The 10539-nt window shown below is 38.0% G+C and overlaps 1 non-coding gene across 1 annotated transcript; it reads left to right on the forward strand.

Annotated features, from left to right (window-relative positions):
- Positions 1-1260: 1260 nt before the first annotated feature.
- On the forward strand, positions 1261-1367 carry LOC114709787. Its single transcript, XR_003736980.1, has one exon. It is a non-coding gene; the product is annotated as a U6 spliceosomal RNA (small nuclear RNA).
- Positions 1368-10539: the final 9172 nt, after the last annotated feature.

Genomic DNA, 10539 nt, shown 5'->3' on the forward strand with positions numbered 1-10539 from the left:
CTCAACACCTGTAATTTATTTGTCCTATAATTTATTCATTTTTCCAAATCACAGTGTTCTTATATTAACCATCTTCACGTTTCTACTTACAAAAGACTAAATAATTACACCACTTTGGAAGAAATTTCTTTATTTCATAGGGAATTTGCGTGCAGAAGACTGAGTCCATAGATGTCCAATGTCTTATCTGACTTACTTTGAATTTCTTTAGGGGCTTGTTCTGGGTTGTGCATGCTACTAGCTCAAGTCTTGCCATTAAGAGAGAGTCTGTAGCCTTCTGCAAGATTCTTGAAGGAACTTAGGACTTCAGAAAGCTTACAAATACCTGTTTTGGATCTTTGGTTTATGGGGCAGTGTAACTATGCATGTTTACTTTATCGATTGAGACAGAGCATTTAATGCAAATAAGAACGACAGAGTGGTAGAGAAAACAGCTTGGAGGACATTATTACCTTTCCCAATCCTCATTTCTTGTCATGAATTATTAATCATGAGGTAGCACCTCATCTGATGCTTTGAAAACTCTCCCCCTGGTAAGAACAGGCTAATTGAATTGGAGGAAGTGGAGCAGGAAAAACTAAACGTGGATGTTGATGGTTACACCAAAAGCAATTATCCACCCTTCAGCCTTCTCCACCTGTTGGAAAACCCAAGGCTCACTAATTCTTGTGCCATGAGGGAAGAAATGGGAAAGAAGAGGAAAATGTTAAAGCGATGCATTTCAGTACATCTTTCTTGAGAGTAATTCATTTGACTAAGAGGTGTATGGGGCATCAGAAGGAGTAGGGGTATTGGAAGAGGTCTGACACACCAGAGATAAGAATGCAAACCAGTCCAATTCCCATCAGTGCTGCTTGGTAAAGCAACAAAAGCCTTAATCTAGGTAATAACTCTACCCAGCAACTCTCCCATGAGGAGGTTTATTTTGGCAATTTATATATATATATATATATATATATATATATATATATATATATATATATGTAAATATTTGAAATAATTCATATGCATAATAAAATATGAAACCATCACTAGAGTGTGATAAAATCATTTTATAAAAATTATATATTTGATATTTTTTATCAAAATAAAACTTATAAACCAATAGATATGAGTAGAGAACATAAAATAAAACCACATTCATGAGGAATGTAACACTAAGGGTTTAGGGGACACATGCCTTAAGTCACATCTATATATGATATAAACAATGAGAAACAACATGAAGTGATATATATTGTAATAAAAATGGTCACTGCAGTGCTCACTTTGGCAGCACATATACTAAAATTGGAATGATATGGAGAAGATTAGCATGGTCCCTGCACAAGGATGACATGCGAATTTGTGAAGCTTTCCATATTTTTAATGGTCACTGTAAATGGTTTTCTCATTTGTCTCTTGGTTTTATTAATTTTCACTATTTTCCCTATAAAAAAGCAAATGTTATTTTGCCATTAAATACACTAACAAAACTTTTAACAACATCTTTCTTTTGAAATTACACTCTCCAAGTCCACATGATCAGTTGTATCAGCAAGTGTCTGATGCTTGCCAACCCGAAGCTCAGACTCTGGCAGACAGAAGTAGCAAAAGGTCTCCTTCTACCATCACACGGCAAGCTGAGGGTCTCGTAGGCTGTTTTCCTGGGACCGAGTCCTTCCCATACCTGTGTCACAAGTCCAGTCACGAGAATTTGAGCTAAATTAAATTGAATATACACAGACACTTAAGGAAAAAAAAAAAGTAGGCCAAACCCTGGCAAAACATCGTACTTCCTGCCTCTTACATTTCTTACCTTCCTAAAGATAGCCACCTTACCCTGGTTGTGGAGTTATATGCATTGAACAGGACTAATCTGTTTGTCTTGGGGTGCAAACTCACAGAGTCTTGAGCTCTATTGCATCTCTGCACTTAGCACAACCTTCCATCCCCAGCTGCTGGATGAACGGTTCAAGAAATACAGAAATGAAGATGATGGGGGAAAGGCCAACTCAGCCACCTGGCTTTCGTCCCGAACTAAACTGAAGGAAACCCAAGACTAGGTGGCAGATATTTCCTCAAAAGTAACCAGAGGGAAATAAGCATTCCTGGGATGAAGATTCTGAAAATCAGACATGTAGGGGTTTGGAGGAACTGAGATCAATGTAGGACTTCTGGAAAAATAGCTGAAGCTGGAGAGCAAAGGCAGAATCTTTGCAGTTATGTTCTGCTATCAGAGTCACAGTACTGTGGGGAAGGAGGAACAAAGGTTGTTTAGTTTGCAGAGAAGTGGATTCCTGAATGAGCGACAATTAAATCTTCTGGGGGATTGGAAGGAGACATGGCATACAGGATGATGATTTTAGCCACATAAACAGGAATGGGCGTATGCAATGATTTCTATTCAAGCCCCCTGGCTTCCTGGACTAAGCTGATTATTATTAAGCATTTATGTGGCATTTCATATGTACAAGTACTTTACAATCATTTATTATTTATTCCTCACAACGTGAGAAAGCCACAAATCAAGGGCAGGGATAAAGTTAATACAATTTTATTAAACAAGAGGGGTGTGCCTATCAGCAGGCTCAGCTACAGCCAGAGAGTGTGACCTCACAGGAGAGAAACAACGTGACAATTACTTTTTTTTTTTTTAACCCCTTTGTGTTGCAATTTACACTTTTAATCAGCAGTAAGTCAGGTGACCCTGCACACCTGGGAGAACTCCTGGGAGCTTGGCAACCTGGTGTGCCAACTCAAGGGAGAAGCTGTCATTTCTGTCACCAGTGACTTCCTTCCCCCCTCCCTCTGTCCTTTTCTTCCTCTTGCCTTCTCACATCTGTTTCTGTTTCTTCTGGCCTTCTCCCTTCTACCCTTAATGTAGCCCATGTCTCCTTTTCTTTTGATCTCTTTCTCTCTCAGGCCTGTCTTATTTCTTTCCTGTGTCCCATTTGACTTCACTCTTACTGTCTTGTCCCCCTGCCTTCCTGTTTCTGTCTCTGATTCTCACATAGACAGATAGACAGGCATGCACACAATCACACACACTCAAACACTCATGATTGCACACACACACTTGTGGACATACACACACACACACACTCGGGGACACACACACACACACACACACACACACACACACACACACACACGGAACAAAGCAGAATCTAATTGCTAAATTAGGCAGAAGGTCACTTCCTCTGTGAGCAGCCCTCTTCATGGCCTTCTTCTGAGACCTGACACATGGAAAATTCTAACTTGATTTGTACAGGGAGAATAATGCCCGTGTTAATCTAAGCTGTTTGGAAGGTCATTTAAAAACCATTCCAGGTTGTTTTACTCCCACTGCTAGTGTTCTCCAGGCACTTCTCATAAATGCTAATGAATTATTCACCTTGATAGTGTAGACAAACACAGACTGGTGATGTTATTTGGAAATCATTCAAATTGACTAATTAGTTATTTCCTTTAGATTTTATTTAACAAAGAAAAAGGGTCTGAGATATTTGGTGAATCATACATCATTACATTCCTAAAAATGTAATAGTTCATCTTAATTTGTGGAAGGGCTGACCTAATTAAGAAAAAAAGAAAAACAAAACTCATATAGTTTGCAATGTTTAAAAATTATGTATAAGCTTACTACATTCCCAGCAGAATTTCATTAAACAGTGAACAAAATTATCTTAGATGAAGGTTTCACTCCTTAGTTTTGAGGGTTGCATGGCAATCATTGGTTATTAGCAAGGAAATCAGGAACAAATAACAATACCCTGAAACCTCCCCTCCCAAATCTCTTTAATGTATGTGTTTGTTCATGACCAGCTACTATATAATAGTTATACTGTTATGAATGCTGAGTTGAGAATAGAACAGAAAAGACCCATGCTTCTTAGAAATTCTAGTAGGGATATTTTACATAGAGAAACATAATTGTTAGATTAGATGGGTAGCTAGATAAATGAAAGTTAGATATGTGATATAGGGTGGATAAATGATTGATAGACAAATGGATAGATAGATAGATAGATAGATAGATAGATAGATAGATGATAGACAAATGATATGATAATTACAAATGATAGGTAGGTAGATATAGTTGAAAATAATAGCTACACAATAATTAGATGCATAGATCCACAGATGATAGGTCAGATAGAGATGATGGAAATAGATAGATGATAGAAGATAAGTAGGCAGGTAGACATAGTAAGAGCAATAGATAATAGATATAGACAATATCAATAGATTGTTGATAAAGAAGTGAATTTTTAATGATGATAGATGCTAGGTAGAAAATAAAAAACTGTGTACATTGGAACATTTGGGGAATAATTTTAAATAGAAAGACAGGAAAACCCTTTAGAGAAGGTGTCAGAGCAGAGAATATCATACTGAAGTGTGAAGTCTCCAATGAGTCAGATAAATGAGATATAAGAGCCTGAAGATGGGAGCAAGCTCACTGGGCTGGAATTCTATGCATACCTTAGCCTTCTGAGTGAACTGGTGGTGGAGGAAAGGACACTGTGGCCAGGGACAATGTTATACTTTCTGCCTTTGCTTTGTCAGTCTTTAGAACAAACAACATGAGATTTACATCCTTGTAGCTGAGTTAATTACAATTCTCAGTGACTGATAAGATGAGCATGATTTTGTCAAATTCTGACCAATGTATCTCTTCATGGTACTAGTTTGATTTTTCACTCCAATTCTCTTATTCAGGTCATAAACATGAGTCTCCACAATATTGATGAAGACAAAATTCAGAGACAAAAAAGTCATATTCTTGACTCTTCAATTCAGTAAACAGCAAAGAATAACTAAGATAAACTATAGCGAACACACTCTTTGATTTCCTCCCCTGAGATGGTAATGCAATTTTCTTAGTGTGATAAGTAGATTCTGCACGTACTAAACAAGAAAGGAGCAATGGTTCTTGACATGACTGTTGGTGTCTTTGGTGCTATGGTCACTGGAAGATTTCTTTTTCTTGGTACCTTAACAGATGAGAGTCTGTCCAGTTCAAATTGGTCCCATATCAGCTTGTTCTGGAACACTGCATGGTTTTTCCTAAGAGATGGAAACAAACACATAAGCACCTCACATAGACCACCAAAGACAAACCAAATAAACGATCACTATTTATTGGGGTTACTTACTGGCACATAGGTGAGACGTTACTTACAGGAATATGGATGACCCTCAAACAGCTGGATCACTACAAAGTGTGCATCTTTAGAGCTCCTGAACAACATTTGGTCAGCTCCACCTGACAGTCTTCTCTCCCCAGCAACTTTTGACTGTTTTGTAACCTTGGGGAGGAGACATGAGTTTTGAGAGCTTTCTGAGTCTTGTACAATGTATTGACTTCATTGGCTTCATGAACTTTCTTCATGGAGGAAATGTTCCAATTTGGAAGAAAGCCACATAACATGGGATTACCAGTTGTTCATGTTATTCATGTTAGTTATTTTAGTTAGTTAGTTAGTTAGTTTGTTAGTTAGTTAGTTAGTCAGTTAGTTTGCTTTTTGTCACCTTGACCCAAGTCAAGAGTTATCTTGGAAGAGGAAACCTCAATTGAGAAAATGCTTCCTTCTGACTGGCCTGTAGGCAATTCTATAGAGCATTTTCTTGATTAACCATTGATGTGAGAGGGCCCAGCCCAATGGCAAAATTGTCACTTTCTGAAAAGTGGTCCTGTCCTATACAAGAAAGCAAGCTGAGCAAGCCATTAAGAGCAAGCCAGTAAGCAGCATTCCTCCATGGCCCCTGCTTCAGTTTCTGCATCCAGGTTCCTAACTTGAGTTCCTGCCCTGAATTTCTTTCATGTTGAGTTTTAGGCTGTTAAGATGAGATAAACCTTCCCTCCTCAAGTAATAAGAGGAATGTCTTATCACAAACTAGGGTATCAGCCAACCACCTGAGAATAATGCACCTAGACTTAGTTCAAGAGACATTTTGGAGTCATATGAGAATGGGTCTTGAGAGCAGTGTTGGATGATATATTAAGTCTCTGATTCTAAGAAATATCCCAAAATATCAGAGATCAAGTCAGTGCTGAAGATCTCCTTTCTCTCTTTTTGACTCCTCTTCTTCTTCCTTAGTTTTCTACTGATTTCTAAGGTTATAATGAAACATTGGGCCCATGATGGAAAAAAAGTGTCTGAGTCAAGTTGTCCTATCTGAGTGTCTAGTTTCCTTAGAGTCACCTTGGCCATGTCTCTCTAGAAATGGATTTTCAGTCTTTCTTTCTTCATGCTCTTAGATTTGGAGATCAAAGGCTCCTCTTTCCTATAGGTTACTGCTTCGGCTACATTCTCACTCAGTTCTCTACATCTGATCACCTGCATAACTGTTTTTATTCCATGCTGTATCACACAATTGAACACTGGAATAACCTCTTAAAACCTCACATACTGACAGTCATGTAAGAATTTATGAGAAGTTGAGTCATAGATGAAGTGGAGGAAAGGTGGATAAATCCCAATGTGCTATGATCTGCTTATAAAAGAAATATCAGTTTCTTTGTTCTTAAATGTCTTAATTATTAGCAATTCTAGAAAGCATCTCCTGTCCTTTGGGTCTAGTTTCATCCATTGAGCAGGTGAAGACACTCTTCCCTCTGCTTTACACCTTTCCTCAGTTTTTTCTTTTGATTTCATGGGCAGAATTATTTCCTTTCTTCACACCCAATCCAAAAAAAGAGTTTCCACATAAGATGCTGATATCAAACCCACTGACACAAGAAAGAAGACCACAATCATGAATTGGGGACAAATTAAAGCAAGCTTTGTTCCGGTTACACTGGAACTGGCTGATGGCTACACCATGGTGACGCAACTGTGCCCTACACTTATTACAAGTTCATATTCTGTGATGCACACTAACAGCCATCACAGCTGTGTCAACAGGAGCTACCAAACTTGTGGTTTTTACCTTTTCAAATCTCCTGCTCACTCAGCTTGGGCCTCCAGACTGGTAGTCCAAAGTGCACCCCAGGCCAGGTCTATGCAGCTCAGCAAAAACTTGAAATTCATAGTTTGTCCTGGCCTCCTTTTCTTGGGTGAGAACAGTCTGGCTACAACATCTTTCTTCTCTAAGAGTTTCCTTAACCAAGAGTTTTGCTTTCTTCTTTTTCCTGCATAGTAAGTTTATTAGTGACCATCTCTGATCTCTCTCTCTCTCTCTCTCTCTCTCTCTCTCTCTCTCTCTCTCTCTCTCTCTCCCTCCCTCCCTCTCTCCCTCCCTCCCATCTGAGAGTCAAAGCCTGTGTGAGTAAAAATGTGTGTGCTCCCACACATAGAGCCAAAACTGGCATCTCCTCAGTCGTTTGGTGGAAATCCTGGAAAAAAAATGTTTTTCAACCTAAATAGCCAGAGTTTTAAAATATTATGGCATTTAATACATTGATCACTTCTGTAATGTGGGAATCTCACAGATAACATGAAGTGGAGACTGGTGTCATTTTCTCCCCGCTCTTATCCTACTGCTCCAAAGAGAATTTCTATGTGGTGACCCTGAGGGATTGTTTTACCTATCTTCCTTAAAACCAGTAATGGATTTTTCCTGGAAAATGAAATTGATTGAGTCAAGGTATATTTCAAAGTCTGAGAAAGTATGGTTAAGGCTAGTGTGGATCTCTGGATTGGTTTTAAGAATATTGTAGTATGATAAAAAAAAATTATGGGAAAAAAAGAGCAGATAAATCAAACCCTGCAATTTCATGGAATAATTTGAACTGTGAAATGCCATAGCACTAGCAAGTTCACTGTCTTAATAAGTAAAAAAAAGAGATATATACTCTACTCATATTTGACCTTCTGATTTCTGCTGCATGCAAACTTTCTGATATAAAGTAGAAAGAAGTATATACTGGAGAATCTTTGTCCCTATTTTCAAGACTTGAATCTTCTGATTGTATGTAATTCTCTATGACTATTACTACATATAAGTATAGTTAAAATTAAATGAATGTACAGACACTATATATATACATACATACATATACACTTTGATACAGATGAACACACATATATGCACATACACATATATGCACAGCAGTTTGAGTTTGCAAGCCAGAGCATACACTGACTTCATTCTGTAACACAAGCACATGTATAAAATATAGTTGAAAGACCTTATGCTGCTGAAGTAGAGGAAGGTATTTCACAGAATCCAGAAGAGGAAAATAGAACCTTCGTAGGCCTGCACCTTCCCTCTCATGCCAACCTCTCACAAATGTCAACTATCAAAACAGAGGAAACTGCACATATCTATACAGAGCAAATAATCTTCAAAAGTTTTTATAAATAACTGTATACCACAGTCATCAAAATGTACTTCTACATCTACTTTGAACTCCCATTCACTCTAACAAACTCAGCAAGAGGCACTGGTTACTAAAATGGTCTGACAGAGACACAGACACGGTTATTCGCCTCACCATGTCAGCCATGCTTCAATTTATGGCCCGTGGGCTTCTTGAGGCCAGCATATTGTTGACCTTTGTGTCTAAGAATATGATACAGTTCCCGGACCAGAGTCATGTGTGACAAAGGCACATGTCTGTCTCACAGTGTGTACCATGAACGTGAAATGAATGATGCCAGGTTTATCTGTATAGCAAAGAGCAGGAAACTCTATTTTAGGGGTTCCGATAATGTGCTATTTCTCCTCTTGAAATTCAGTTTGATAACTGTTGCATTATCAAATTAAATATAATGTTCTTCATTTATTCGATAAATTAAAATTGTTTTTTTTTCATAGTGCTTAAAATTGTAGGTGCTTCATTGACATAAGTAAGATGTTTGAAAGATTAGGATCTTAGACCTGTCAAATAATTAATATTAAAATCATTGAAAATTTTTTATTATTTTAATATGTTTCAAATTAGAAATTAAAGAGAAAACGTGCATATGAAGAAGTAATGAGATTAAAACAATCTTGTAATCAAAATTGCAGCTTCTTTATTCTGCCATCTATATTAAGTAATGGAGAAAATGTGAAGATAATTATAAGAACAAGAGGTTTAATAGATTCTAAAATCACAGGGTTGAAAATTGCCTCCCAAGATCCCCTCTTGTGAGCAGTTTGAATGAAACATGGCTCAGATTTGCTTGTGAATAATGAAGGTACAAAACAACCAAGTTCCTGGCTAGTTGGAAGAAGAGTCTGGGCAGTCATGGATACCAGCAGATAACCATTGGTAATGTGCTTTGAAAATCCTCACTTCATTCATTTAAGATTTTTGTAATAGCATGATAGTATTTGACAACAGAGCAACCCAACCATGTGTCAGGTAAAGCAGGGCTGTTAGTTGTTGCTTACGGAAACTGTTCTGTGCTGTGTTGTTATACATGCTAGAAGCTTCCATTTGGTGAGTGAGAATGTGTTTTACAGACTACAGCATATCAGGTGGCTCTCGCTTCACTCTGTGTTTAGACACGAAACAGACAAGTACTTCTTGAACATCTTTGACGTGATTATGAGGAGTTTCTGAAATTTCATCAAGGGAAGGGGTGGGTCATCTGTGCTTCTTCTACTGCTTTTTCTGGTCCTACATGATGGAAAGGAAGAAAGAAATCCATACATTTCGAAAGACTACAGGAATATTTGACCCTGTTTTCTACAAACGGGAAAGCAGAGTTATCCTAAGAGCTGACCCAGTAGAATGTATGGTTGCAATGCAGAAGCGAGAGAAGCTGTGAGGAACACCTGACACGAGAATCAGATGCAGGCAGTCTCTGGAGAAGGTTTAAACTCGGGCTTGATCAGTTCAGAAGGGCAGCTCATACTCGGGTTCTGCATACGCCATTAAGAATGGAATAGATATATAAAGTAATTGAGATTTACTGAGAAAGATAAACTTATTTATGTGTATTTCAGTCTCCAGAGTAAATCTTTCCTTAAATTTATATGCTTAAGTAAGTGCTTATCATTTGAGTTAGACATTTGAGTTATGATTTTTATTAAAAATAATAATTCATGTTAATTTTTATATCATCCATAATGTGTCTCTGTGCATGTGTGTGTGTCAATGCACACGGACTTGCACACACCATACACACAAAAGAACTTTGATGTTTTGGGGCCATGGTAAGTACTGTTACTAACTAGCGTGAACACTCAGGTAATGATACTATATATTAAGAGACTATTTCACCAGTGTTAGAAGGGAGAAATGAATCTGGCAGGCAGCAAAGCTGGAAAGGTAGAGCGAGGTACAAGCCCTTCCACATCAGACATGAAGTTATGGGATTTGGAGTTTGCTCTGCTGGGTTTCAGTCTTGCTTTGGTCCAGTATTTCCTCACTATGCCCCCATTCCTCCCTTTTGGGATGGTAATGTCTATTCTGTGCCCTTGAATGTTGTAAGTCTGTATGTAAATTGCTTTTGATTTTTTCAACAGTTATGATTAGGAGATTGACTTAGTCTCAGAAAAGATATAAAAAGGCACTGAGGCACTAAAAGACTATGGGGACTTTTGAAGTTGGACTAAATGTGTTTTGCATAATGCTATGATCATAAGCCTATGGGAGCTGGGGAGTGGAATGTAGTG

Source organism: Peromyscus leucopus, chromosome 6 (assembly GCF_004664715.2).
Source record: "Peromyscus leucopus breed LL Stock chromosome 6, UCI_PerLeu_2.1, whole genome shotgun sequence".
Classification (NCBI taxonomy): Eukaryota; Metazoa; Chordata; class Mammalia; order Rodentia; family Cricetidae; genus Peromyscus; species Peromyscus leucopus.